Here is a 25,549-nt window from a genome sequence, read left to right as displayed (position 1 = left end):
CAGCGCTTGGTGAGCACATGGCAGACAAAATGGCTGCCAGAAATACAAAATGGATTCCACAAAATTGACAAGATAGCCTCTAAATACCAGATGGATTCCGCTAATGCCAATCCAATCGCAGCCAATTTACAACAAGATGGTGCTCTTGCATGAGCAGAGCCCCTCTGCAGCGTTCGGAGTACCTCCTCTGATGCTGTTTGTGGTGCAGCCTCCCCATATACTCTTAAGTGCATTATAACCTCACGGCAAATGCTAACTTTGGGATGGCTGCACGGAAACATGTCATGTTTGGTGTCAAACACTTTGGAATACTACCCCCCCCCCCGCCAGTTCTGGTGGTGGGGGTAGCATTCCACCCTTCTAGAGGGAGAGACATGTTCACACTGGTGTAACCCGGTAGGACTTTCTACAGCTCTGGCATCACAAAATGGATGCCTCTGCCACAGACACGGGTCTGGCCTCCTGCTGCTGACCAAAACTCTGGCAAGGGAGGTCTGGACAATAGGTTTCCTGTCCCAGGGAGGTATAGCCACCTCCCCAGACAGGCAGATGTGTATTGGGGATGGCCGGGAGCACTCTCTGGTGCTTTGAAGTCCTGCACTGGGGGCACACTTGGTGTCCCTGTGCATAGTCCAGTTCAAACCGGTTGCAGGGGCTACCTGCCCCTGCTCTGGCGTGAAACTGGACATAGGAAATGGGTGTAGCCACCCCTCTTTCCAAACCCTCCCATAGGTGGGTCCCCAGAGTATGTCCAACCCCCAAACTTTGTAGAAGTATGGGAACCCAGTCCTTGCGACTTTAGATTACCCAGGACGAAACTCTGCAATATATATCCTGGACCTTTGATGTTCTACTTTGCTTAGAAGACTGAAGAAATCTCCCTTGGGGTCAAGGAGAGCCTCCCCTGCTTGGAAGGCACCAAAGAAGCAACTTACCGTTCTGCATCGCTGAAGCTCCCGCCGGACGCCGAAGTCTTTGCATCACCAGAGGTAGATTTCTAGACTTCGTCGAGGCTACCCTGAGTCTTCCTTGAAGTTGTGCTTTGGGCTCCGAGTAGCCCCAGCCTTGAGCACCTCCTGCCCCGAAGATTGCTGGCCTCCACTCCACGAGTGACCCGTTGGCCAGTTTCCAGTGCGACCGCTTGAGGCTACTTCGTGATCGCTAGCCCGTTGGCTAGTAGGTCTCCACAAAGGCAACTCCTCTTCTGATTAGGCTTTCCTGGTTGCTCCAGACGTGCCCTGACTTTCCCTTGCTGGGTGAGTCCCCCAGACCTTGCTGGTCTGCACCGACGTCCTTTCTCTGATTCCAAGTGACTTGCCGTTGCCAAGGCTTATTGGGTCTAATCTGGTCGCTGACACCGCAGCACTCGACAGACTTTGAGGGACAGCTCGAATCCAGCTCCTGGTCATCATCTGCGCCTCCTGGACCTCGAGGCTGAAGAGTCAAGACTCCCGTCAACTCACCTGAAGGACCCGACATCTGTGGGCATTGGTCTATCGTGTCCTTGGTCACTGGTAAGTGACCCAAACTCTGTCCCCTCTGCTCTCAGATTCCTTCCATCCTAGATCTAAGCTTGGATTACTTCGGACACTTCTCCTCTTCACGGCAGCAGCACTTGCTGAGCAGCTTCCATTGAAAACAGCGACGCGACCTGACACCATTTAAAACCTATGCACCCGGCTTCATTGGGTGAGGTAACTCGAGTACTCCGGTGCTCCCATGGGTGTTGGCCCTAGACACCTCTAAGCCCAAAAGGGTTCGCTCGTAGATATCTTCTAAGTGTCCTTAAACTTTAAATTTCCAACCGCGACATTCCCCATAGAAGTAAACGGCGATTCGCGGCTGTGTTCTCACACTGCACGCGTCCCCCGTAGGTCCCCTGTGTCACTACCTTGGGTGGTTCCTTGTGGTATAAGCACTTCTACAGGCTCTAGGCCTTGTGTCTAGTTCAGTCGTGGTTCTTATACCACTTTATTGGTATATGGTTTGGTAGGCCCCAAGGGCCCAAAAGTGTATTTGTGCTATTATTGTTTATTGCTAACTTGTAACTTAAGTACTTCGAACTCCAGTCTCATAAAGAGACTAGAGGGGTGTGTTTTATCCTAAATACATATATTTTAAATATATACCTGGTGTGGTTGTCCTTTCATTTGGTCATTTAAGAGATTATAGACTGGTAAAACAAGTCGCTTTACACTCCTTCAAGACTTAGCCTGAAGGCTGCTCTCCATAGCTACCACTAGGATAGCTTTCAATAAAGGTTGTCTTTAACATATCACCATAAGGGGTTGTTTGGACTGATACAGGGTGCCCACTATAACTAGTGGACAGCATATATCAGGCCAACTTCTCACATTGTTGTGCAGCGTGTGGGATTCCAGCTTGCTATTGTTTTACCAGATAATCTCAATTGAATTGATCAACTGAAAACCACTAAAGGTACCTTAGGTACATATACTATCAAGTTTAGTATACAGTAAGTTCTACTGACCTTAGAGTTGTGTGTTAAGGGATAGCACACCCTTTCTACAACTCAAGAGAGTTTAGTAGGCCACACTAGTGTAGGTAGTGCAATACACCACACCACATTAGTAATGTCTAATCAGCCAGGAACCAGTGGGTCCCTGCCAGAAGCCAGTGAGCTTCTCCCCTATAAATATGAGGATCTCTCCTTTGCACAGCTTAGGGCCTTATGTTCCATTAGGAAGCTGAAGACAGGCAAAAGCCCAACCACCCAGCATCTCATAAAGATACTCAACCTGGATGGTCTCTCAGTGCCTAGTGGGCCTGATGGGTTAGGCAGAGTGGGTGGGACAGCAGGTGAGGGTGGGTCTAGGGGTGGAAACTCCCCTGACCCCACCTCTACTGCTGACCAGACTGATGACAGTGATCAGGATCTGGTGAACCCAGCTCCCCTAGATGAGGATGAGGAGGATGAAAACAATGCATCCCTCTTTGTTTCTCCAGGAAGAGTTGAAAACAGGGTTAGAAGGAATAGATCTCTCTCAGGGGAGTCTGTTCAGGCTACCTCATCTGTAGGGACCTCTGTCTCTTCTCACAGAGAGAGGGAAACCTCCCGGGAGAGGAGAGAGAGACTGCTGAAGTATGAGCAAGATGAGTTCAACCTCAGAAAGCAGCAGATGGCCCTAGATAGGGAAGCCCTAGAGCTCTATAGAGCTAGTATAAAGGAGGGACTAGAGTCCCTTGGTGGCAGCAATTTTCCTAGAGATAGGGAGAGGTCTTATGACCACAGAAACCTAAGTAAGATTGTCCCTCCCTACCACAGTGGGGATGACATCCAGAAATGGAGAAATGCCTTGGAGAGGGCCTGTAAAGTAAAGAAGGTCCCTCAAGGTCAGTAGGCAGCAATCTTATGGCTCTCCTTTGCAGACAAAGGTAGAGATAAGCTCCTTACTGTAAGAGAAGAGGATGCTGATGATTACCAGGTCTTGAAAAGTGCACTGATAGATGGGTTTGGCCTAACCACTGAACAATACAGGTTAAAGTTCAGGGATAACCCAAAAGTCACAAAATCAAGACTGGTTGGACTTTGTTGACTGTGCTGCTAAGGCTCTGGAAGGTTGGTTATTGGGCAGTAAAATGTGTGACTTCATAGGATTGTACAATCTTATAATGAGGGAGCAGATTCTTAATAACTGTCAAAATCAGCTGTTGCACCAGTACCTGGTAGACTCTGATCTGACCTCTCCCCAAGAATTGGGAAATAAGGCAGACAAATGGGTCAGAATTAGGGTGAGGCAGAAGGTACAGAACCAAGGTGGTGACGCACGAAGCAGGATTCAAAGAACTCTGACAAGGGTGGGGACAAGGGTAAAGACCAGAAGTCTTCTCAAAGGCCCCAAAACTCTTCTTCAAATGGGGAGTCACAGTCTAATAATGGAAAAGGTCAAAAGAAACCTTGGTGCAAAATCTGTAAACAGAAAACTCACTGGACCAGTGACTGCACCAAGTCCAAAGAATCTACTGCAGCCACCATTGCCCCTAAGGCAACTGTTCTCCCTAGTCCAGCTACAATAGGTGGTGGCAATGTCCAGAATAAGGGTGTAGTAGTTAACTCTGGGTTCTGAGATGGACTCTGACCTAGTCAGAGTTCCAACTCAGGCTGTGCTTGTCCGTGATGGGGGCATGGATATGTCCCCCTTTGTGAGTCCCAGTAATCTGGGCAAATACAGACAACAGCCTTTAATAAATGGAGTAGAGGCTTGGCCATTCAGGGACACAGGAGCAAGTGTCACAATGGTGACGAAAGATCTTTTGGATCCTGGGCAGATTATACTTGGTGAAATGTACCAAGTGCCCAATGATAGCAATGTCAGAACAGACCATTCCCTGGCAGTTGTTAACTTCTCCTGGTATGGGGTAACTGGCCTTAAGAAGGTTGTGGTAAGTGCAGACCTACCAGTACAGTGCTTGCTTGGCAATGATCTAGAGACTTCAGCTTGGGCTGAAGTGGAGCTCAGGACACATGCAGAAATGTCAGGGATCCCTGCTCCTGTCTTTGCTGTGACTAGGTCACAGGCCAAAATGTCTAAAGCTGGACAGGCCCTGGATTCTGGAATAATGGACCAGGTACCTAACAAGAGGAGGAGCAGTAGGGTTAAGGCAGAGCCTTCCCACCTGCCTCAGAATGCTGATTAGTCTCCTCAGGGAGATGATCTTGAGCCTGAAGAAGGAACTGTCCCAGAGGAGCTTGAACCTGACCAGGTTGAGTTCTTGGGGACAGGGGGCCCTTCCAGGTCTGATCTGAGCCAGGAGCAGAAAACCTGCCCCTCTCTTAAACCCCTCAGAAAGCAAGCTGCTGATGAGGCTGCTGGGAATGCTAGTGGCACCCATAAAGTTTATTGGGATGATTGACTCCTTTACTCAGAGAGTAGAGACCCCAAGCCTGGTGCATCTAGGAGGTTTGTTATACCTCTGAATTTTAGGGGCTTCCTATTGACACTAGCCCATGATAGTCCCCTAGCAGTACACCTGGGCCAGAACAAGACTTGGGACAGAATTGTCCCTCACTTTCACTGACCCCACATGTCTGAAGACACTAAGGAGTTTTGTCGCTCCTGTGTGACCTGCCAAACCAGTGGCAAGGCAGGTGGAACCACAAAGGCCCCCCTGATACCACTACCTTTGGTGGGGGTTCCCTTTGAGAGGGTTGGGATTGACATTGTTGGTCCCATGGATCCTCAAACAGCATCTGGGCACAGATTTATACTGGTGGTGGTGGATCATGCCACCAGGTACCCAGAGGCAATTCCCCTAAGGACCACCACAGCACCTGTGGAGACAAGAGGTCTCTTGGGTGTATTCTCAAGAGTAAGCTTTCCTAAGGAGGTAGGATCTGACAGGGGTGCAAACTTCATGTCTAGTTACTTGACTGCTATGTGGAAGGAGTGTGGAGTGAACTACAAGCTCACCACACCCTATCACCCACAATGCAATGGTTTAGTTGAAAAGTTCAACAAAACCTTAAAGGGCATGATTAAAGGACTCCCAGAAAAGCTTAGGCGAAGATGGGACATACTCTTGCCCTGCCTTTTATTTGCATACAGGGAGGTGCCTCAAAAGGGGGTTGGTTACAGCCCTTTTGAACTTTTGTTTGGTCACCCTGTCAGGGGTCCATTGTGTCTGGTTAAGGAAGGATGGGAGTTACCTCTCAAGCCCCCCAAACAGGACATAGTGGACTATGTACTTGGTCTCCGCTCCAGGATGGCTGAGTCTATGAAAAAGGCAACCAAAAACCTTGAGGCTAGCCAGGAACTGCAAAAAGCCTGGCATGACCAAAAGGCTGTACTGACTGTTTACCAGCCAGGACAGAAAGTATGGGTGTTGGAGCCTGTGGCCCCAGCAGCCCTCCAGGACAAAAGGAGTGGTCCCCATACAATATTTGAACAGGAAGGGGAGGTTACCTACTTAGTAGACCTTGGAACCCCAAGGAGTCCCCACAAGGTACTTCATGTCAACAGACTTAAACCATATGTTGACAGGGCAGACATGGGCTTGCTCATGGCTACTGATGAAGGACAGGAGGAAGAGAGTGACCCACTCCCTGACCTGCTTTCTCAGAACCCTGATGATGGGTCAGTTGATGGTGTAGCCTTGACAGGCAGCCTCACTGCCCAGCAGCAAACTGACTGCAGAAAACTTCTCAGGCAGTTCAGACATATGTTTCTCTTACTCCAAGTCAGACCACCTGGTGCACTCATGAAGTGGACACTGGGGACAGTCTGCCTGTGAAGAATAAGATCTACAGGCAACCTGACCATGTCAGTGACTGTATAAGGACAGAAGTCCAAAAGATGTTGGATTTGGGAGTGATCGAACCCTCAGTTAGCCCTTGGGCTAGTTCAGTAGTCCTGGTACCTAAACCTCACACCACAGATGGCAAGAGAGAAATGAGGTTTTGAGTAGACTACAGGGGTCTCAATGCAGTCACTAGGACTGATCCCATCCCATCCCCAGGACAGATGAGCCGATAGATACTTTGGCCTCAGCCAAGTTTCTAAGCACATTTGACCTGACAGCTGGCTGTTGGCAGATCAGACTAGCTGATGATGCAAAGCCAAAGACAGCATTTTCTACCCCTAGTGGGCACTATCAGTTTGTGGTAATGCCCTTTGGTTTGAAGAATGCACCTGCCACTTTCCAAAGGTTGGTGAATCAAGTCCTTACAGGCCTGGAAGACTATAGTGCAGCATATCTAGATGATATTGCTGTCTTTAGCTCCACCTGGGAGGATCACCTGGTCCACCTGAGGAATGTTTTGGAGGCCCTGCAAAAGGCAGGCCTCACTATCAAGGCCACCAAGTGCCAGATAGGGCAGAGTCAGGTTGTGTACCTGGGCCACCTTGTAGGTGGAGGTCAGGTTCAACCACTACAGAGCAAAATCCATACCACCATGGACTGGGTTGCTTCAACTACCCAGACTCATGTGAGAGCCTTCGTAGGCCTGACTGGGTACTGTAGGAGATTTGTCGAAGGGTATGGATCAATAGTGACACCCCTGAATGACTTAACTTCTAAGAAAATGCCCAAAAAGGTTCAGTGGACAGCTAGCTGTCAAAAAGCATTTGATGACCTGAAGCAGACCATGTGCACTGCTCCCATTCTGCAGTCCTGACTACTCCAAGAAGTTCATTGTCCAAACAGATGCATCTGAATTGGGGGTAGGGGCTGTACTATCACAATTGAATGATGAAGGTCAGGATCAGCCAGTAGCTTTCATAAGCAGAAGGCTGACCCCTAGAGAGAAACGTTGGTCAGCCATTGAGAGGGAGGCCTTTGCTGTTGTTTGGGCTCTGAATACGTTGAGGCCATACTTGTTTGGTACTCACTTCATAGTTCAGACAGACCATACGCCCCTCTTATGGCTAGGTGGTCCATTTCCCTACAGGGGATGGACTTTACAGTGGAACATAGACCTGGGAGTAACCATGCCAATGCAGATGGACTCTTTAGGTATTTCCACTTAGAACATGAAGACTCAACTGGTCAAAGTTAGTTTAATGTCCCTGCGTTTGGGGGGGTTGTGTAGGAGAGTAGGATCTGCTTCACATGGGTACCCCCACTTTTTGCTGATGTTTCACTATTTTTCGACCTTAGTCTGGCTGTGGCCCTGCTAATCAGGACCTCAGCCTAGCTGCTTCCTCTCTAAAATGGTTTCCATGTACATTAGCTACATTTCTAATTGGATTCTGGAGTGCCTTATAAGCCCCTAGTATATGGTATACTATGTACCTAGGTCATAGGTACCTCAGAGGCCTACCAGGGGCTGAAGCATGTATTATGCCACCCCTGGGAAGCACTACAAAATGGCACCACAGGTCTGCTACTGCAGCCTGGGTAAGGTGGTGCTTGCACCCCTTACTGTGGTATAGGCTACCTATATCACTACCATTGCACACACATATAAAACCTATGTCACTCCTATGGCAGGCCTTAACAATCCTGAAGGCAGAGTGCTTGGTTTTTATGTGAGAGGGTGCCCCTGCATGAGCAGAGCCCCTCTGCAGCATTCGGAGTACCTCCTCTGATGCTGATTGTGGTGCAGCCTGACCATATACTCTTAAGTGCATTATAACCTCGCTGTAAATGCTAACTTTGGGGTGGCTGCACGGAAACATGTCGTGTTTGGTGTCAAAAGCTTTGGAATACTACCCCCCCCCCCCGCCAGTTCTGGTGGCGGGGGTAGCATTCCACCTTTCTAGAGGAAGGGACATGTTCACACTGGTCAAACCCAATAGAACTTTCTACAGCCCTGGCATCACAAAATGGATGCCTCTGCCACAGACACGGGTCTGGCCTCCTGCTGGTGACTGAAAGTCCGGCAGGGAAAGCCTGGACAATAGGTTTTCTGTCCCAGGGAGGTGTAACCACATCCCCAGACAGGCAGATGTGTATTGGGGCTGGGTGGGAGTACTCTCTGGTGCTTTGAAGTCCTGCACTGGGGGCACACTTGGTGTCCCTGTGCATAGTCTAGTTCAAACCGGTTGCAGGGGCTACCTGCCCCTGCTCTGGCGTGAAACTGGACACAGGAAATGAGTGTAACCACCCCTCTTTCCAAACCCTCCCATAGGTGGGTCCCTAGTGTATGTCCGACCCCCAAACTTTGTATAAGTATGGGAACTCAGTCCTTGCGACTTTAGATTACCCTGGACGAAACTCTGCAATATATATCCTGGACCTTCGACGTTCTACTTTGCTTAGAAGACTAAAGAAATCTCCCTTGGGGTCAAGGAGTGACTCCCCTGCTTGGCAGGCACCAAAGAAGCAACTGACTGGTCTGCATCGCTGAAGCTCCCGCCGGATGCCGAAGTCTGTGCATCACCAGAGGTGGATTTCCAGACTTCCCCGAGGCTACCCTGAGTCCACAGCAAAGCTGAGGCCCGTGGCTATCGTGGGTGACGTGGAACTGTGACCCCTGGACACAGTGATCTTTTGCTGATCCATCATCTTCCTGGTCTTCCTCGAAGTTGTGCTTTGGGGTCCGAGTAGCCCCAGTCTTGAGCACCTCCTGCACTAAAGATTGCTGGCCTCCACTCCGCGAGTGACCCGTGGGCCAGTTTCCAGTGAGACCGCTTGAGGTTCCTTCGCGATCGCTAGCCCGTTGGCTAATAGGTCTCCACGAAGGTAACTCCTCTTTTGATTGGGCGTTCCTGGTTGCTCCAGACGTGCCCTGACTTACCCTTGCTGGGTGAGTCCCCCAGACCTTGCTGGTCTGCACCGACGTCCTTTCTCTGATTCCAATTGACTTGCCATTGCCAAGGCTTGTTGGGTCCAATCTGGTCACCGACACCGCAGCACTCAACAGACTTTGTGGGACAGCTCGAATCCAGCTCTGGTTGTAATCGGCGCCTCCTGGACCTCATGGCTGAAGAGTCAAGACACCCGTCAACTTACCTGAAGCACCCGACATCTGTGGGCATTGGTCTATCGTGCCCTTGGTCACTGGTAAGTGACCCAGACTCTGTCCCCTCTGCTTTCAGGTTCCTTCCATCGTAGATTCAGGCTTGCATCATTTCGGACACTTCTCCTCTTCACGGCAGCAACACTTCCTGAGCAGCTTCCATTGAAAACAGTGACGCGACCCGACACCATTTGACACCTATGCACCCGGGTTCCCTGGGTGAGGTAACTCGAGTACTCCGGTGCTCCCATGGGTGTTGGCCCTAGACACCTCTAAGTCCAAAAGGGTTCGCTCGTAGATATCTTCTAAGTGTCCTTAAACTTTAAATTTCCAACCGCATCATTCCCCATAGAAGGAAACGGCGATTCGCGGCTGTGTTCTCACACTGCACGCGTCCCCCTTGGGTGGTTCCTTGTGGTCCAAGCACTTCTACAGGCTCTAGGCCTTGTGTCTAGTTCAGTCGTGGTTCTTATACCACTTTATTGGTATATCGTTTGGTACGCCCCAAGGGCCCAAACGTGTATTTGTGCTACTATTGTTTATTGCTAACTTGTAACTTAAGTACTTCGAACTCCAGTCTCATAAAGAGACTAGAGGGGTGTTTTTTATCTTAAATACATATATTTTAAATATATACCTGGTGTGGTTGTCCTTTCATTTGGTCATTCAAGAGATTATAGACTGGTAAAACAAGCTGCTTCACATTCCTTCAAGAATAAGCCTGAAGGCTGCTCTCCATAGCTACCACTAGGATAGCTTTCAATAAAGGTTGTCTGATACAGGGTGCCCACTATAACTAGTGGACAGCATATATCAGGCCAACTTCTCACAATGCATATATACCCCACTGTTCTATTCAAGTGTCAGTTACATTTTGCTTATATTTACAACATTATACAGCCCACTTTAGTGACTTAAGTCTCTTTACTGTGAATGATGATATTTTTCTTGTGCATACGGGCACACCCACCTAAAATGCAGATCTTGTCAGTACCAGGACTAATAGACAAATATCTGCTTTCTTTCCTGTTTTCATGATTTTTATTTATTTTTTCGATGGGTAATTTTCTACTTTTTGGGAAGCAAAAGTATGCCATTTTTAGATGGACACATTGTTAATTTGTTATTACTCTTACTGTTTTAATGCATATTGCTTATGTTTGAAAAAAAAATACAGAAAAACTTCATACCTGCCAAGGACAAGCCTGACTGGTTTTTCCAATCCTTTCTTGGATGTTACATGCGACCACAGACTTGCTAGTTCAAAGTGCTGTAGATAGAATTACCGCTGACCGAGAGGCGCAGCATACCCGAGAGGGAGTTCAGCTAACCCCCGTGGGCAGCAGACAAAGGGCACAACAGCAACAGGATGATAGAGCGCTCCAAGGAAAACACCAGTGAGTGACCAGGAAGTTTGGGTTCAAAGGACCCAATCAAGAAAGAGGGGTGTGGTCGCAAGTACGGCCCAAAAGGCGACCAGGACAAGCAGTCCCCAGCTTTGTCGCCGGAAGAAATTAATGCCGCCACCATGGACATGCTGCTGAAACCAAGCCCAAGATGGCTGATGGAGTTAAGCCCTACCACACTTGAAGGACGTTTCACCTGAAAGACAATAACTACCTGGTCGTCCAGCAAGCCATGGACGGAGGCTTGACCATAAGGGGCATCCTAACAAAGGAGCATTGGCACGGTGTGGTGGTAGGCCCAATAGCAGGCGGTCACCACTTGGACCTCCAACTGTAGGGCCGGGAGTACAAAGGGCAGGCCCACCAGAGACGCCGCGCTAGGAGAACAATGCTTCTCTCAAAGGAGAAGTCGTGAAGGTGATCAGTGAGCTAGAGGGGCAGGAGGAGACCTCCAGCGGCAGGGACTGAAGTATGGGCGTCCTAGAAGCGTGGGTGGTGGAGGTCACAAAATCTCGATAAACGCAGATACTTACTGGAAGAGCACACCTGTGCCGACAGATCGGCACCTCCTGCCAGGACAACAGTGGCCAGGAACAGCGGCAAACGAAGAGTCTCATTGCGGAAGGAGCTCACTGTTCCTGTTTTATTGACACCTGCAGCCAGGATGGCGGTGGGAGCCTGGGGGCGCAAAGAAGTAAGTGTGACCTGCAGGTTACGTTGATCTGGGGCAGATGGCATTAGGGAGGCTGGCCGGCTTTGTCTGGCTAGCAACACAACAGGGATGCCACAAAGCCGTTGGGGGCCAGTTTCATGTTCGTGCTATATATAAAAGCTACTAGCAGTACCTTTGACATCAGTGCAAGTGGTGGCAGTCACGTCGGATCTGGGAGATAAGTGCGACTCTGCACATTAAGGTTCCTGTTAACCCGTAATGGTTCAGGGGGCGGGAGGAGCATTAGATCCTTTGTTTCTTACTCTGCTACACACGGGTAGCAGCAATATAGCTTCAGGCACAATTGGAGGCCGCAGGGTCACCTCCCTGTGTGGGCCTCTGCTTTCTTTAGGCTAGAGTAGTGTTTCATATGAAGGAAAGTAGCTTAGTGTTAGAGCGCATGCCTTGTGTGTATGACACCCCGGGTTTAATCCCTGGTTTCTCTAGTTGCCTGCTTAGCCTATGCCAATGCAACTGGTGGTAGTTACCTAAGCTCCGCTGCCATGTTGTATATGGAAAAACACTTCCAGGGAGCCCACTTAATGCTATGGCACTGGGCTATCTCTTCTCTTGGCGCTATTTGCGTGCCTTAAGGTGAGAGCTGGAACTCTCATCAAGTCGGGAGGTGGGTTCCCGGTACCCTGCCAACTTAGGGCAAACAAAGCAAACACAAGGAGATGATGGACGGAGTGCTGAAACTTTTCAGACGCTCATCCCCAGTCACATTTCTGGGTTGACTCCATCATTGTTCTTTAGCTCACTTCACCACCCCAGCTCTGTCCATCATCTCCTTATGTTTGCTTTGTTCGTCCTAAGTTAGCAGGGTATGCCAAGAAGTGGGTCCTTTGCTCACTTTGACACTGGGTTTAAACTAGCCTGGCTGATGAGGGATGTTACCTGGAAACCGGTCCCAGGATGCTTGTTTCTGGTCCAGGGAAGACCTGGCTTGGCAGTTCGGGCTGGACTGTTCCCATGAGGAACAGGGTTAAGACTTATTTGCATATGTATGGGTCTGAACTGGGGTGGCGAAGTGAGATAAAGAACGATGGTAGATTCAACCCAGATCTAATAGTGACTGTGGTGAGTGTCTGAAAAGTTTTAGCACTCTGTCCATCATCTCTTTGTGTTTCCTTTGTTTGCCGTAAGTTGCCAGTGTATGCCCAGACGTGGTTCCCTTGCTCACTTTGCCACTGGGTTCAAGCTAGCCTGGCTGTTGAGGGGTGTTACCCCGAAACCGGTCCCAGGATGCTTGTTTCTGGTCCAGGGAAGACCTGGCTTTGCAGTTTGGGCTGGACTGTTCCCATGTGGAACAGGGTCAAGACTTATTTGCTTATGTCTGGGGTGGCGAAGTGAGCTAAAGAATGATGATGGATTCATCCCAGAACTAGTAGTGACTAGGGGTGAGTGTTGGAAAAGTTTTAGCGATCCGTCCATCATCTCCTTGTGTTTGTTGTAGTCCAAGATAAAGCAGAAATTAGCATGTTGATAACCAATGCCATCATGACAGTGTAAACCAACCTATGATGTGAATAACAGCAGCCATTTAAAAAAACAAAAAAAGTATTGGGGTACATAATTGAGGGGAAAAGGGAAAGGCAGGAGGGCCCTAGAGCTGTCCACACAGCTGGGGGGAGGGTTTACCGCTGACTGGGGGCACAACAGATCCTGGAGGGAAGGCGGCAACCCCCCCCACCCCCAGTGGGTGGCAAACAAAGAACACGGCAGCAACAGGGTGTGAGAGCGCACTGAGAAAAAGGCTGTGAGAGACCAGGAAGTTTGAGTTCAAAGCTCCCAATCAAGAAATAGGTGCGTGGTTGCAAGCACGGCCTAAAAGGTGACCGGGATAAGCAGTCCCCAGCATTGCCACCAGAGGAAATTGATACCACCCACAACAGAGAAGGCAGGTATCGCAGTCGCAGTGTGACGAAGGGGCGGGGAGTCACAAGTTTTAACAAGAAATAATCTTCACACAAGGACGTAAAAGAGCAATTGCCCGAACAAGGTCCTTGGGATGTCTTACGGCTGCGGCTCTTGAGAAAAGTACAATTGTTAGAACAAGGTCCTTGTGATGCCTTACGGCAGGGACTCTTGAGATAAGTGCCCGGACAAAGTCCTTGGGATACCTTATTGTAGAGGTACTTGAGGGCAGTCAAAAAGGTGAGAAATGGTCGGCGCTGGGCGGACACAGCACTTGCAGCCCCGTCATGGACATGGGGCCACGAACAACAGATATTCAGAAGCAAGTTGAAGCCTCGAATCCGTGACCCGCTTTACCAAGTAAGTGACAGAAGTAGAGTTGTCACGACAGTTGGAAGGTGATTTATGACAAACTTGAAGAGACATCATGCCTCGGATGACGATGCATGGCAGGATTCGGCAAGTTATGGTTATTAATATGCAATAAATTATAGGATGTACACTGTATAACCTGTTATGAAAATGCCTTGTGTTGTAGTCCAAAAATGAGCCAGAAAGGAGCATGTTGATGACCAATGCCATCATGACAAGTGTGTACCAACCTACAATGTGAATAAACTGCGGCCGTTCTAACACCACAAAGTTCGGTGTACATAATTGATGGGAAAGAAGGAACGGAGGGAGGGCCCTTGAGTTGCCCGCATAGCTGTGGGTGGGGTGGGGTTTGCATACATTATTATTCAACTGAATAGCACTTCAGAAAAATCAAAACTTATCGTGGCCTGTTTGGCAGTAATAACCCTTTCTACAGAACCACCACTGTTTCCTTAATCAAACAATATATGGTGGCTGATTCTGCCTCAGTAGTGAAAACTTTGAATAAGAACTCAGGCCAGGTCAGCCCCTTCTTTCCTTGGCTTTATTTGTAATCTCTCATTTCTAGCTGCCCTCGTATCGAACATCGAACCTGTCTTTCCTCAATGGGAGAAGAAAAACTCTGTTCGGTCTTTGAGCGTTCGTCATCGGGGTAGTTAGGGGTAATTACTGCAGTGATACCAACCTTGATTCGCTCCTCTAGGTCTGTCGTCCTGAGGGATGATTCATGTTGACGAGCAGTCATCATTTTGCCCAGGTGTTGTTTCTATGGCACATCTGCGCTCTGAAAGCATGCGATTACCTGCGCTCATTTACCTATGCTGTGGCGCGGGGTCCGTTCATCGCACCCTCCTTCATTGTTCTCTGCTTGGTCTCCTTCCTCTCACAGCGGTGCTGACGCCAGACCTTATTTCTAATTACCTCCATTTCTAAGCCATCCCAGAAAAGGTGCGTGGGGGGCTTTGAAGCGAGAAACCGTAGGAATACAGAGGCAAACACGAACACAGGATCGAATTCTTTGCAGGTCTGTCCTGAATATTAAATAAGGACTCGGGCCGCCTAAACGAGCTGCTGTTGTCGCTGTTACGGCATTTAGCGATTGTTATTTCATGACGATGTTCTACTTCTGTCTGGAGAAATACAGTGTTTATGGCAAAGTTCTGTATTTTTTTCCACATGAAAGGAACAGCCGCGGAGTGGCTGAGACCTCCTGTTCCTGTAGGAGGGCAGCGTACACGCAGGAAATCATCAACAAAGGCACACGCCAGAGGCGGGAAGAGACGAAAAACCACCGGAGGGAGGGGAGAAAAGTGGAAAGGGAGAAGGGAAAGAAGGCTTCAAAGCATAGATCGGAAGCAGGGAGATGCCGAAGAGGAGGTAGAGAGTGAATAATTAAAGAACGGAAGCTAGGGGCAGGAGACCGGAAGGGACATGGGTGAGGGTTAACGCTGCGAGGAGGCAAGGACGGAGATGGCCGAGACGTTTCCCCCCCTCAGATATCCGAGGATTGACCGTGTCAGTCATGGATGACCGTCGTTTCTGGGTTTCACTTTATTTTTGACTAGGGAGTGTTGTAGCGTTATGAAATCGGGCAGAAAGACTAGATGAAAGGTTGGAGGTGAGGAGACTAGTGAAGGAAAAAAGTAATCAGCTAAATTTGAGGATAAAAAGGGTCGCAGTGAAGGCAGGTAGTATTTGGCATGATGGATTCACTGAAGCGTCGCACATAGTCTCATAGTTCAGTTGTTTGGTTCTTCAGCTGTGCATAGGTTTCGTTTGCAGAACATGAAAGATGCGTTCTATTTGATTGATACATGTATTCAAACATTGATCCATCTCGTTTTGAGGAGCAAACCCTGCTAATCCTGGTAAAATGGGAAAGTAATACGAGGGCCAAGTACTAGTAGCAGCATACTATAAGTCCCATTTTCAACCATCTGACCTCTGCACAATCATGAACTCTTGAGGATTTCTTATAACATTACCTATTTTGGTGTTTCGATAAAACTGATGCTAACATTTCACAGAAAAATAATGCAAACTAGGAGTCTGCCCTTTGAGGGAAAGCACCCAACCATGATTTAACCAAATGTTAGGCCCTTTATTTATTTTAACATGAGGTGGACCTGTCTACCCCAATTTGCCTTTCCTTGGTGGAGATAAAGGCTACGTACAGTTAGTGGAGGTTCAAGTTGGACAGAAAGCCAAGAAGGGGGATTATAAGAAGACTCTAAGGGCCAGGCAAGGGGTTCGCCAAGTATAGCTCAACTGCGAGGAAAATGAGGATAAGGAAATTGAAGAGGTAAAAGTGTAAAGAGATGGCTTGTCTCAAGGAGCATCTTCATCTGTGCTGTATAAGGCTGTGAGAATTATGTTCTCTAGCACTTTGTCTCCATCAGATCCGGAGGCTCGAACATTGATATATGAGGAAGAAAATCTGCGAGGGATCTGGAATTGCAGTGGACCATATTCTTGTTCCCAGGAGATCTGAGTGACTCCACGCATCAGGTGGCTGACCTTCTGTTCTGAGCTACCAGGACACAAGTTCCAGAGTCCTCCCTTCAACTGCCCAGTTGACCTGCAGCAACTGGACCTGGAAGTGTTGGGTACTTTGGAAGTGCGATTTGACTCGTTCATGCTGAGACTCTGCCGCCTGCAATGACCGCCAACGTGAAGCTCCAGTGAACCTGACTCTTCGCGCTACCGCCAGTGATGACCGGCAACGCGAGATCTGCATTTTGCGCTACAGCAATAACAGCCAGGGGTGATTGCCAATGTGAAGCTCCAGCAATGACCATCCACAACGCTCAACCAGATCTTCTCTCTACAGTGATGACAGTCCGCGATGCCAGGCCTGCTCTCTGCATTACAGTGGCGACCATCCGTGACACTCTCCCTGCTCCTCGCGGCAGATGTTGCTCTTTACGATACGAGGTAGGCAGCTGAGGAGAAGAAGGCATCAGCAGCCTTTGCTGAGGAAGAAAAGCAACTAGCCCTGGAAGGGCAGAACGCAATATTGACTCTTTAAAGGAATCAGGGGGAGATAGAATTGTGGTCAAGGGAAGCATCAGAGTCCAAGAGGGGTAATTTGCATCACAATCTTCTTAAAGTAGTTGTGCCTTGCTATAGGGATGATACAGGGTTTGCTGATTCTGAGATTGTCTTAAAAATACATATGGTAGGCAAAGGAGCCTGAGTGGCTACCCCATGTCATAATCCGAGCCAGGGGAGAAACGTCATTCTGAACTTAGAGGAGTAAGAGGAAGGGGCACCCACACATAAAGGAAGTTCTAGTTTGCAAGTTTGATCTAACTCCTGAAAACGACCTTAGAATGTTGATCAACGCCTCAAAAGAATCACAGCATTCTCGGGATGGCACAGAAAATGCTCCAGGGCGTAAACATTTTGGGGCATATCATCAAGGGCTGGTGACATAATTATCGCCGCTTTTGCGGCCGTTTTCGTCTGAAAAGCGGCGATAATTATATCGCATTCTTTGCATGGACACGCTGGCGCGTGTTTCCTTGTTTCAGCTCTTGTTTTGTTCACGCCTCGCTTTGCATCTCTAAAGACATGCAAAGGAGGCGTGCCTGACAAAACACAATGGGAAAATATCGCTACCCCAGCTTCGTGATATCATCAACGAGGGGTAGCGATATTTTAAATTCCGTTAACTATGCCTTAAGGCAGGAATTTAACGTCTGTTAAATTCCTGACTAAGGCATAGCTAACATGGGAGGTGGATTATGGTGATACGACCACAGGGTCGTATCACCAAGGCTATCTCCGTTTTGGGTGCAACGTCGCTGGTTTTCCAGCGATGTTGGCCCATTTCCCTGGAAAATTATTGCCCTGGAGTAACGCGTTGTTAATAACGCGTTACCAGGGCGATAAATTCCTGCGATAGACGGCGATAAATAAACAAGCACTAAGCACGCTTTGCATTTATTTATCGCCGTCCTAGTAAATATGCCTTTAAATGTCATATGTGTGCTGAGGCTTGTATTTATACCACACACACATATCACAAAAGTGTATGACTTCAGAAAACAAAAAAGACAAAAGGTGATGGGAATAGTGCTTGGAAATAGACTAAACTTGTCAATCGCCCTGGTAGCATTCCAATGCACTGTTTTTGTTGACTGCGCCACTCTAGACAGAGAACTGCGTTATGCAATGAAGTATTGGCCCTGCCAGTCGTTAGACTATTTTCAAGCATTCCTACCATCATCTTTTGTGTAGTTGGCTTCAGAGAATTCCATTGTGCTATTGGTGGTCTGTCCGTTACAGTACTTCAGTGACACATGGCAAGGAAAATGCCTTTGCCTTGTAGGAAAACCTACTTTTATATTAAAGCTTAGTCACCTCTAAAGATTCTTTGTCGCCCACAGGGATAGATGCTTCATATATAAAAGTGGGGCATACTAGAAATTGGGAAAATAAGCTCCTACAGTGAATACTTATAAACAACTTTTTTTACTGTGCAGGTAAGGGTGCATTTACCATTAACAGACCTAGTTATTAATAAAATAACATTTTCAAACCTATGTATGGTAAAATGTTAGAGCTGTCTTTAAAGTTATTATCCAATCACTTATTTAAAAACAAAAAACAAATTAACTTGTGAAAGTAGATTTTAATACCTTTAGCGAAAAACAACTTTGGAATACTGGACATTGTGCATCCTAAGAGTAAACTAGTTTAGAACTGGTTTGCTTCACATCCCTGCTATGGAGATTGCAGACAATGTCTTGACATCGGGTGGCAGAAATGGTTTTAACAGTGTCCACTTAGCAGTGATAAGTCATCTGCAAAGGGGAGAGCACGAACAGATATCAACACCAAGGGCAGATTTCACAACTGTTTCTTTGAAGTGGAAATGACAATCCGGGCTGTCGGGACTTGCAGCCGTTGATTTCCAGAAACACCCTAAACTTTCTCTGTGTGTACCTGGCAGGAGGAAGAACCAGTCTTTTTAAAAGGGGATAGAGGGACCATGATAATGCTACGGTTCCTCATTTTACGGGAAGACCCCATGCTTTGGCCAAAGGGATCCAGCTCTTCCTCAGTCACTGATGATAGATCCTCTCCTGGCCTACTTAACAGGGCATTGTCATTTAAAGCTCTGTGGATACAAAGGTAGGAGCTGCCTTAACGATGGTATGCAGGGTTAAGTTTTTCAATGAAATCTAAAATTAATTGTGTATATCTAAGTCCCTGTTAAAGAATTTAAAGCCGAGATATATGACCGTTTTATACGTTTCCAAACGGGATATCGGCTGGTTTGCGACCGCAAAATAGGTCTGCACTATGTACAACCCTTATTTTGCGAGTCAGTAACCTATTACTGACTCGCAAAATAGGGTTTGCGACTCGCTATTAAGAAGGGGTGTGCCAAGGGCGTCCCTTCCTAATAGCGAGTCATACTTCATTGTATGAGTGTTTTGCAATCGCAATTGCGATCACAAAACACTTGCAGTTTGACACCCATTTCAAGAGGGTGGGAAGCCACTTGCAAACGGGAAGGTGAACCAGGGTACCCCTTCCACTTTGTGACTTGTAGTGAAAATATTTCCCACTGCCTACTCTTAAACAATGAAACAGAAGGGGCGTGGCTTGGCTGTGAGAGAAGATGGTGGCGTCTTAGCCGAGCTCAGCTGAACGAAGGATAGAACCCAGTGATCTGTCCATTTTCTGTCCCCAAACTACAGGGCACTGAGTGTGGCATTGTTAAAGTTGAGATCAGGAGTGCTGAGAGCTGATTTGCGAGCCAGCATACCCGGAGAGTAACAGGTGGGAGCCCGGCCAGGCGCTCCCAGAAGAGAACGCGAAGGGAGCTGCGGTGCATCGCATTCCGGTCAACAGGCACCCACACACAGTCCACAGAGCGCTTGCCACAGAGTCGGGAAGGTGGGGGTAAGGAGGTGCTGCGCCCGAGCCCCCCAATAATACCAGCGATTAGAGGAGAGTAAGGCCAGTGAGCCCGGCCACATATTGCAAAAAAGAACGTATCACGACATGGACAGCAGGCGCCCAAAGACGCAGTGCGCAGCACGGTTGCCACGGAGTCGGGGATGAGGTGGTAAGGAGGTGCCGTGTTCGAGCCCCCCCCATAATAACAGCGAGCAGAGGGTACAGAGAGTCCTTCAGGTTGCCACACACGCTGAAACAGGTCTGGGACAAGACAGGCACATTTAACACCCGCAGGCAGAGTGGGGGCCGTAAGAGGTTTGCGCCCGGGTACTGCAACGCATCCCTGCTGCGAATGTGTCCTGGGAAGGGGGGAGTGTCAACCACTTCCAAGGAGGGAGTGCCCAGAAGCGAAGATCGGAGCACCGAAACACAGCTGGCCTCCAACTGGGTGACAGGCCTGCTGGAGGCCAGAGTACAGAGAAGTGGCCGAGCAGGAAAAAACATCGGACCTCGGGCCTGCCTCGGAGAACAACCGGCTGAGAGTGTGATAGCACCCGAAATAGGAGAAACAATTAGACAGCCACATATCATGCTGCAAAGACGGGCCTAAGCCCATCAAAAACACAGAGGGAATATCAATAACGAAAGTGGCGGAGAATTAACGTTGCGACCGTGATGCAGGTGCAATCAGGAGATTCAGGGGAGTGATTGCATGTAGGAGTTCAGGCCAACAGAGGCAACCAGTAAAGATTTCCAGCCCTCCCCACTGTCACGTGAGAGACATTTGATGGCTACCAAATACTCAATATTATAGGGGAGGAAATATAAGACTGAGTGGTGTTGCAACAGGGTGTGGGAGGCATCCTAAAGGTCAGCTGGGAGCGGAATGGCAAAAAACCCACAAGCTTGGGAGCTCCCCAGTCCAACAAAATGGATAACTACGCAGTCCCTAGAAACTCTGTAGTGCCACAAGCAGAAGAAAATGCAGAGCCTTCGCTTGGAGCAATTATGTTGGCTATCCAAGACTTAAAAGGAGTACTAGATGCCAAAATTGACGCAGTACAGATCGAAACAAATCAGATCAGAGAAGACCTACATAAACTCTCAGATAAAGTCACTACAGCAGAAACAAATGCATCTCAGCTTCAATCTACAATAAAGTGCCTGAAAGCTCAAGTACAGATGCTTACCCAACAGGCCACTGAAATGGCGGTGAGACTTGAAGACCAGAAAGGAAGAGTGAGAAGGAATAACATCAGGGTGGTGGGAGTCTCGGAGGAGGCAGAGGATCCCAGTGTTGATCTCTTTTTGGAGGACTTTATTGTGAAAGTATTAACGACCAAGGGACTCTCTAAATTCATCTTGATCGAAAGGACACACTGTGCACCAGGACCGCTGCCTAGACCTTGGGCTCCCGAGGACAATCATAGCAAAAGTTTTTAATTACAGAGACCTTGATGCAATTCTATGCCAGGTCCGCTTTTTCCCGGACTTCACACTGCAGGTACAATGTCGAAGATGAATTTTCGAAGCTGTGAAACAGGAACTGAGCGACTGTAAACTTAAATATATTAGCTATATTCTAATGGCACATGCAGAGTACACTACCGGATCCAGGGGAGTAGGGGTGCTTGTCAAAAGGACACTCCCATTTATTCAAGGGAGGGTATGGGATGACACACTGGAAAGAGACGTAGCAGTCAGTGGGACATGAGAAGGGAGGAGGTTAAACATATGCTCCATTTATGCTCCACCGGGGTTACAGACCCCCACATTGGAGACACTGGGGTCTTTACTTCTGGAGCTCCCGGAAGGACATTTAATTCTAGGTGGTGATATGAATGACATTATATCTACAGAGATGGATGTAACCAGGCAGACAGCATCAGGGAGAAGAGTGGGTGCATTGGGGGGCTTCCTAAGAGCTATGGAACTGAGCAAAACATGGTAACACCAGCATCCCACTGAGAAAAAGTACACTCACCTGTTGGCCACAAGCGGGAGCCTTTCAAGACTGACCTACATGATAACACAACTCACGGGTTTGGGGGAATTCACAGGTGCAACCCACAGGGCCTGTGGGGTGTCTGACCACTCCCCAGTGGTAGTGGGATTATTGGCCCAAGAAGGGACTATACGCTGCTCCCACGGATAGATCCATGGTACTTTAAAGACTGTGATTTCAGGGAAGATACGAGGAAGGGAGCGGAGTTATTTTTTGATGAATATGTGGGATCTGTGGACTCCAAAGCGACTCTCTCAGAAACCTTTAAAACGGTGCTTCAAGGTAGAATCCAAGCACAAGTGGGTGCTGAAAAGAAAGAGAAATTGCCTAACTGTCATACCCTTGAGGATGACATAATGAGGCTAGAATCCTGAGTGACAGAGAGAGGGATGAATTTAGTAGATTAGTAGAAGAGCAGCATCAGTTGTGGCTCCGCCAAAAGGAACTACGAGAACTGCTGGAGGACAGCGCCAGGGTACAGGTGCTTGCCACACAGCACAGACTATATGACGCCGGGGACAAAGCAAATAAACTGCTAGCCTGGTGGATGAAGAGGGCCATAAATATGTATCTGAAAAAGACGTGGCGGAGAAATTTGCAAATTACTATAAGTAAATATATGCCTCCTCTTCATCGAAAACAGAACAAGACTGCAGTGACTACTTACAGGCTATTACCTTGCCACGACTGTCAGAGGAAGACAGAGAGATGTAAGAGGGAGACTTAACGGTCGAAGAGATAAAGGTAGCTTCTCTCTCACTGCTTTTGGGTAAAGCAGAGGACCCAATGGTCTCACGGTTAGACATGATGAAAGAGGCTAGAAAAGATGGTATACAACGCCCAGATCAGAGGACGGTGGTAATAGCCGTAATACAAAAGAGGGAAAGCCACCTCCAGACTGTGGTTCATACAGACCAATCTCCTTGCTTAACTATGAAGTAAAGGTCCTAGCGAAACTTCTATCGCTGCACCTGGGCAGAGGAATTACCTCCCTTGTACACCCGGATCAATCGTGGTTTATGCCCCATAGGGGAACCAGACTAAACCTGTGTTGATTGTTTGGGGTCCTTCATCTCACAGAGGCAATCTCCGATGATCAGGTGGAGCTCTATCCCTAGATGCCAGAATGGCCTTTGACAAAACCAGTGCCAATGCTGCACCTAATTCAAAATGAACAATTAGAACATGAACTGAATAAAACAGTTTCACGAGAAACCACTTTTTCCGTTTGATTTAAATCAATATTTATTTATAATCAATCCATTTATTTGTCAGTTTATGTCTTTTTAAATATCACATTTATTACATATTCAAGAAAAAAAGAGAAGAGAACCACATGAATATATACATTTACATAAACTAATTTTTGCGACACCCCTATTTGCATACAACAGTCAATCATACATACTAGACATACGCTTTCACACAAACATCCTAAATCACTAATTATGATAGAAAAACATTTTTCAAAAATAAATCAAATGTACAAAAAGGCCATCAACAAATATAAATTGTCACACTTATAATGCACTGTGTTTGATCATTTGCGTTTGATTGGCCTCTAATGAAGAAAGGTCTACGCGTTTCGAATCCCTTTGTATGTCGGGATTCTTGTCAGGACCAACGCTTTCTGAAACAATGCAGAAACACAACCGAATTTTACCAACTGACCCAAAGAACATTAAATTTTGAACCACAAACCTCGTTTCAGCATCTTACCTGCAATTCAACATATGCAGAAAAAGCTCTCATCAACAATTCTAAAGTCGAGCAATGACTTAAACATAAGACAAAGAACCAAACATGTAATTTACATGCAACCTGAGTACAACCAACTTTACGCTAAATGGAACCCCAAGGAAATAACAATCTTACTTGTCGAGCTTATTGTGGTGTCTGAATGATCGTTCTCTTCACTGGCGTCAAAGTCTAAAATCTTTGGAGATTAACGTCCTCACAGTGTAGCAACCGCCGGTTTTCCTGTGCAACTGTTGCCCTTTACGATTATGTCGATTCTAATGAAAAAATGACACCGCAACTTAGTAACCACCTCGACATATGATGCGGTTCCTATTTAAACCACTGCGTACTGTAAACGCTTTTACCTGAAAGATTGTGAAAAGTTCATCCGTGCTCCTTCAGTAGCGTTTAAATCTGGAGTCTTTGAAATTATCGTATCTCCGGCACAAAGCTATCAGCTCAATTGTCACTCTTTCTAATTGCCTATGTCCGTTCTAATTGAAAATAGAAAACAAAAAATAGAAAATAAAAGGTGCAATTCAGTACCCTCCTTGGATATATAGAACGTTCCAGTTTGGACACAGCTGTACGCAGCTCAAGAGTTTACCTGAAATTGCGTGGAGGTACATCAACGCTCTTTACTCCGGGCGTGTTGGCGCCATAATGTTAGGAATAAGAGTCCAGTCCAAGACGCCGCTATTTGAGTACAAGCACTTCCGCCAGAGGAGGATCATGGGAGTTGTAGTTCGAAAGTTATCGATGATCAAAATCCATGTGCAATTTATGAAATTAAAACAAGAATAAGTTACCCATTGGTGGTCACTGTAAAAACTGTGACTTGAGTCAGTGCTCGTGGGGATGGTAATTTTGTCATGGTGTTTTTTAATTGACATGACCAAAACCTTATTGAAAAGATGGAACACCATAATGTATTTACGTGCGTTGGCCATAGACGACTTAAACGACCAGTATGCACATGCTAAACACTCCTCACAAAAGGAAAAACATCCGCGGTAGGGCAGCAGTCCCAAATATTGGGCGCAAGAGTCGCTTATAGACTGAATGTGTTTCGGTTGGCTGATGTAAGTATTTATTGAAGCTGACAACAAGCTGGATCTAATGTTATCCAAATTTGAAGTGGTGACCAGGGTACGATTCATATGCTCATTTATACCACTTAAAGGTTGAAGCGCGCCAATGATGTAATAATGATTTACAATCACAAAAAATCGCATGTGGTCGAAAGTCCTGTAGAAAGCATCTCCCCTGTGTTTGTTTCAGATGATTGCACGGGCTTCCTCCAGTGCTGTCCCTACTGGAGCTGAAGGCAATTAAAGATTATAAATCTCAGAGATTTCATTTAAGCCGTCAACCGACGTATTGAACTTTAAAATGAGCATTGCTTCTCTTTTTAATAGTTTGGCATCAAGGTCACCACCGCGACTGTCCTGTTCAACTTTGGAGATTATAGTCCATTTTAGATCGATCTCCGTATGGTTATTTAGATTCCAGTGATTAACCAACGGGGCATTTTGCACGTTCTTACGAATTCTAGATTTATGTTGCTGGATCCTTAATCTGATCTCCTGATTTGTTTTCCCAATGTACAATTTGTTACATGGGCATAGGATTCCATACACCACGAATTTGGTTTTGCAGTTGGAAAAGGTGTCATGTTTCCAATGGATTGCCCTGTAGGAAAAATGATTGCCTTCCATAGTTGATTCACAGCAAACACATGTTCCGCATTTGTGATGACCTTGGATGGGTGGAAGACTCAGGAAGCTTCTCATATTTAAACTTTTAGTTTTAGGTAGTGCAGCTCGCACTATCTGGTTGGCAATGCTTTTATCTTTCTTAAAAGCAAATAGCGGTGGTTGTTTTAGTGTGGTGTCAAGATTCTTGACCAAATGCCAATTTTGGCTAATGGTCTTTTTGAACCAGTTGGACATGGGGCCAAACGTGGATACGCATACAATCCTGTCCATCTTAGATTTAACCTTCCTTTCCAACAATGCTTCTCTCGGGGTCCACCAAGCACGTTTAATTGCTTTTTTCAG

The sequence above is a fragment of the Triturus cristatus genome, chromosome 3_1 (assembly GCF_964204655.1).
Source record: "Triturus cristatus chromosome 3_1, aTriCri1.1, whole genome shotgun sequence".
Lineage (NCBI taxonomy): Eukaryota > Metazoa > Chordata > Amphibia > Caudata > Salamandridae > Triturus > Triturus cristatus.
Note: the sequence above shows the minus strand (reverse complement) of the source record.